This window comes from Babylonia areolata, chromosome 28 (assembly GCF_041734735.1).
Source record: "Babylonia areolata isolate BAREFJ2019XMU chromosome 28, ASM4173473v1, whole genome shotgun sequence".
Taxonomy (NCBI): domain Eukaryota; kingdom Metazoa; phylum Mollusca; class Gastropoda; order Neogastropoda; family Buccinidae; genus Babylonia; species Babylonia areolata.
The window spans coordinates 15102731-15108454 of record NC_134903.1 but is presented as its reverse complement, the minus strand read 5'-3'; positions in this window follow the sequence as shown (position 1 = coordinate 15108454).

Below are 5724 nucleotides of genomic sequence, written 5' to 3'. Positions count from 1 at the left end.
CTCCTCCACCCCTCCCTCCATCCATTCCACCCCCTCCCACCCCTCCCTCCATCTCCATTCCACCACCCCACCCTCCATCATCCTCCATTCACCCCACTCCCACCCCTCCCTCCCATCCCCATCCACCCCCTCCCACCCCTCCCTCATCCTCATTCACCCCTCCCACCCTCCATCCATCCCCATTCCACCCCCCCCACCCTCCCTCCATCCTCCCCACCACTCCCCCCCTCCCCCCATCCTCCTTCCACCCCACCCCACCCCCCCCTCCCATCCTCCATTCCACCGACTCCACCCCCCCATCTCTCCATTCCACCCACTCCCACCCCTCCCTCCACCTCATTCACCCACCCCACCCCTCCCTCCATCCTCCATTCCCCCCACTCCCACCCCTCCATCCATCCTCATCCACCCCACTCCCACCCTCCCCCATCCTCCATTCCACCCACTCCCACCCCTCCCTCCCATCCTCCATTCCACCCCACTCCCACCCCTCCCATCCCATCCTCCATTCCACCCCACTCCCACCCCTCCCTCCATCCTCCATTCCACCCCACTCCCACCCCTCCCTCCATCCTCCATTCCACCCCACTCCCACCCCTCCCATCCATCCTCCATTCCACCCCACTCCCACCCCTCCCTCCATCCTCCATTCCACCCCACTCCCACCCCTCCCTCCCATCCTCCATTCCACCCCACTCCCACCCCTCCCTCCCATCCTCCATTCCACCCCACTCCCACCCCTCCCTCCCATCCTCCATTCCACCCCACTCCCACCCCTCCCTCCCATCCTCCATTCCACCCCACTCCCACCCCTCCCTCCCATCCTCCATTCCACCCCACTCCCACCCCTCCCTCCCATCCTCCATTCCACCCCACTCCCACCCCTCCATCATCCTCCATTCCACCCACTCCCACCCCTCCCTCCCATCCTCCATTCCACCCCACTCCCCCCTCCCTCCACCTCATCCACCCCACCCCACCCCTCCCTCCATTCATCCCTTTCCCCCCACACCCACCCCCCCCACCCATTTCCACCCCACCCACCCTCCCCATCTCCATCCACTCATCCCACCCTATCCATTCGTCCCACTCCCACCCTCCCTCACTCATTCACCGCACTCCACCCTCCCATCCATCCTCCATTCCACAACATCCCACCCCTCCTCCCATCTCATTCCACCCCACTCCCCCTCCCACCTCTTCCCCCACTCCCACCCACTCCACCCCTCACCACCTCATTCACCCCCTCACCCCTCCCACCCCCCATTATCCACCCTACCCCCCCTATCCCTCCAGTCACCCCACCTCCCCCCATCTCCCATTCACCCCACTCCCCCCCTCCCTCCCATCTCCATCACCCCATCTTCACCCCATCCCAATCCCACCATTTTCCACCTACCCTCCCTCCATCCCCATCCACCCCCTCCACCCCTCCCTCCATCCTCCATTCCACCCCACTCCCACCCCTCCCATCCATCCTCCATTCCACCCCACTCCCACCCCTCCCTCCCATCCTCCATTCCACCCCACTCCCACCCCTCCCTCCCATCCTCCATTCCACCCCACTCCCACCCCTCCCTCCATCCTCCATTCCACCCCACTCCCACCCCTCCCATCCATCCTCCATTCCACCCCACTCCCACCCCTCCCTCCCATCCTCCATTCCACCCCACTCCCACCCCTCCCATCCATCCTCCATTCCACCCCACTCCCACCCCTCCCTCCCATCCTCCATTCCACCCCACTCCCACCCCTCCCTCCATCCTCCATTCCACCCCACTCCCACCCCTCCCATCCATCCTCCATTCCACCCCACTCCCACCCCTCCCTCCCATCCTCCATTCCACCCCACTCCCACCCCTCCCTCCCATCCTCCATTCCACCCCACTCCCACCCCTCCCATCCATCCTCCATTCCACCCCACTCCCACCCCTCCCATCCATCCTCCATTCCACCCCACTCCCACCCCTCCCTCCCATCCTCCATTCCACCCCACTCCCACCCCTCCCTCCCATCCTCCATTCCACCCCACTCCCACCCCTCCCTCCCATCCTCCATTCCACCCCACTCCCACCCCTCCCTCCCATCCTCCATTCCACCCCACTCCCACCCCTCCCATCCATCCTCCATTCCACCCCACTCCCACCCCTCCCTCCATCCTCCATTCCACCCCACTCCCACCCCTCCCATCCATCCTCCATTCCACCCCACTCCCACCCCTCCCTCCCATCCTCCATTCCACCCCACTCCCACCCCTCCCATCCATCCTCCATTCCACCCCACTCCCACCCCTCCCTCCATCCTCCATTCCACCCCACTCCCACCCCTCCCATCCATCCTCCATTCCACCCCACTCCCACCCCTCCCTCCCATCCTCCATTCCACCCCACTCCCACCCCTCCCATCCATCCTCCATTCCACCCCACTCCCACCCCTCCCTCCCATCCTCCATTCCACCCCACTCCCACCCCTCCCATCCATCCTCCATTCCACCCCACTCCCACCCCTCCCTCCCATCCTCCATTCCACCCCACTCCCACCCCTCCCATCCATCCTCATTCCACCCCACTCCCACCCCTCCCATCCATCCTCCATTCCACCCCACTCCCACCCCTCCCTCCCATCCTCCATTCCACCCCACTCCCACCCCTCCCATCCATCCTCCATTCCACCCCACTCCCACCCCTCCCTCCCATCCTCCATTCCACCCCACTCCCACCCCTCCCATCCATCCTCATTTCCACCCCACTCCCACCCCTCCCATCCATCCTCCATTCCACCCCACTCCCACCCCTCCCATCCATCCTCCATTCCACCCCACTCCCACCCTCCCTCCCATCCTCCATTCCACCCCACTCCCACCCCTCCCTCCATCCTCCATTCCACCCCACTCCCACCCCTCCCATCCATCCTCCATTCCACCCCACTCCCACCCCTCCCATCCATCCTCCATTCCACCCCACTCCCACCCCTCCCATCCATCCTCCATTCCACCCCACTCCCACCCCTCCCTCCCATCCTCCATTCCACCCCACTCCCACCCCTCCCTCCATCCTCCATTCCACCCCACTCCCACCCCTCCCTCCCATCCTCCATTCCACCCCACTCCCACCCCTCCCATCCATCCTCCATTCCACCCCACTCCCACCCCTCCCATCCATCCTCCATTCCACCCCACTCCCACCCCTCCCTCCCATCCTCCATTCCACCCCACTCCCACCCCTCCCTCCATCCTCCATTCCACCCCACTCCCACCCCTCCCTCCCATCCTCCATTCCACCCCACTCCCACCCCTCCCTCCCATCCTCCATTCCACCCCACTCCCACCCCTCCCTCCCATCCTCCATTCCACCCCACTCCCACCCCTCCCATCCATCCTCCATTCCACCCCACTCCCACCCCTCCCTCCCATCCTCCATTCCACCCCACTCCCACCCCTCCCTCCCATCCTCCATTCCACCCCACTCCCACCCCTCCCATCCATCCTCCATTCCACCCCACTCCCACCCCTCCCATCCATCCTCCATTCCACCCCACTCCCACCCCTCCCATCCATCCTCCATTCCACCCCACTCCCACCCCTCCCATCCATCCTCCATTCCACCCCACTCCCACCCCTCCCTCCCATCCTCCATTCCACCCCACTCCCACCCCTCCCATCCATCCTCCATTCCACCCCACTCCACCCCTCCCATCCATCCTCCATTCCACCCCACTCCCACCCCTCCCTCCCATCCTCCATTCCACCCCACTCCCACCCCTCCCATCCATCCTCCATTCCACCCACTCCCACCCCTCCATCCATCCTCCATTCCACCCCACTCCCACCCCTCCCATCCATCCTCCATTCCACCCCACTCCCACCCCTCCCATCCATCCTCCATTCCACCCCACTCCCACCCCTCCCTCCCATCCTCCATTCCACCCCACTCCCACCCCTCCCATCCATCCTCCATTCCACCCCACTCCCACCCCTCCCTCCATCCTCCATTCCACCCCACTCCCACCCCTCCCTCCCATCCTCCATTCCACCCCACTCCCACCCCTCCCATCCATCCTCCATTCCACCCCACTCCCACCCCTCCCTCCATCCTCCATTCCACCCCACTCCCACCCCTCCCATCCATCCTCCATTCCACCCCACTCCCACCCCTCCCATCCATCCTCCATTCCACCCCACTCCCACCCCTCCCTCCATCCTCCATTCCACCCCACTCCCACCCCTCCCATCCCATCCTCCATTCCACCCCACTCCCACCCCTCCCTCCCATCCTCCATTCCACCCCACTCCCACCCCTCCCATCCATCCTCCATTCCACCCCACTCCCACCCCTCCCTCCCATCCTCCATTCCACCCCACTCCCACCCCTCCCTCCCATCCTCCATTCCACCCCACTCCCACCCCTCCCATCCATCCTCCATTCCACCCCACTCCCACCCCTCCCTCCATCCTCCATTCCACCCCACTCCCACCCCTCCCATCCATCCTCCATTCCACCCCACTCCCACCCCTCCCTCCCATCCTCCATTCCACCCCACTCCCACCCCTCCCTCCATCCTCCATTCCACCCCACTCCCACCCCTCCCATCCATCCTCCATGTCCACCCCTCTCCCACCCCTCCCAACCATCCTCCAGTCCACCCCACTCCCACCCCTCCCCACATCCTCCATCCACCCACTCCCACCCCTCACTCCCATCCCCATTCCACCATACCACCCCATCCCCACCCCCCTCCCATCCTCCATTCCACCCACTCCCACCCCTCCCTCCCATCCTCCATTCCACCCCACTCCCACCCTCCCTCCCATCCTCCATTCACCCCCTCCCACCCCTCCCTCCATCCTCAATTCCACCCCACTCCCACCCCTACCCCCTCCCATCCTCCTCCATTCCACCCCACTCCCCCCCCCCATCCTCATTCCAACCCCACTCCCACCCCTCCCATCCATCCCCATTTCCACCCCACTCCTCCCACCCCGTGCCCATCCATGCCTCATTCCACCCCACTTCCACCCCATCCCTCCCATCCTCCAGTTCTCCAGCTCCCACGTACCCTCGCCTCCCGTCCATCCTCCATTCCACCCCACTCCACCCCATCCCTCCCATCCTCCATTCGCACCCACTCCCACCACTGCCGCGCCCATCTTCCATTCTCCACCGACCACTACCCACCCCTCCTCCCCATCCTCCATTCCACCCCACCCCCCCCCTCCCATCCATCCTCCATTCGCACCCCACTCTCCCACCCCTCACTCCCATCTCGCACTTCACAACCCCAACACCCACACCGGACCCCTCCCATCCTCCATTCCCATCACTCCCAGCCCCTCCCAGGCCCATCCTCCATTCTCACCCCACTCCCACACCCACCACCTCCCTTCCCCATTGCCACCCCACTCCCACCCCGCCCTCCCATCCAGACCTCCATTCCAGCGCACGACCCACCCCTCCCTCCCATCCATCCCTCCCTTCTCCCACCCCACCCACCCCCCCCATCCTCCCTCACCCACCCACCCCCCTCCCACCTCCCTTCCACCCCCTCCCACCCCCTCCCCACCTCCATCCCATTCCACCCCACTCCACCCCTCCATCCCCCTCCTTCCCCCCCACCCCCCACCCCTCCCGTCCACCCTCCACCACCCTCACCCCACCCCTCCCTCCCACCCTCCCTCTCCACAGCCACATCCCAGCCCACAACCCTTCCCCATTCACCCAAACCCAC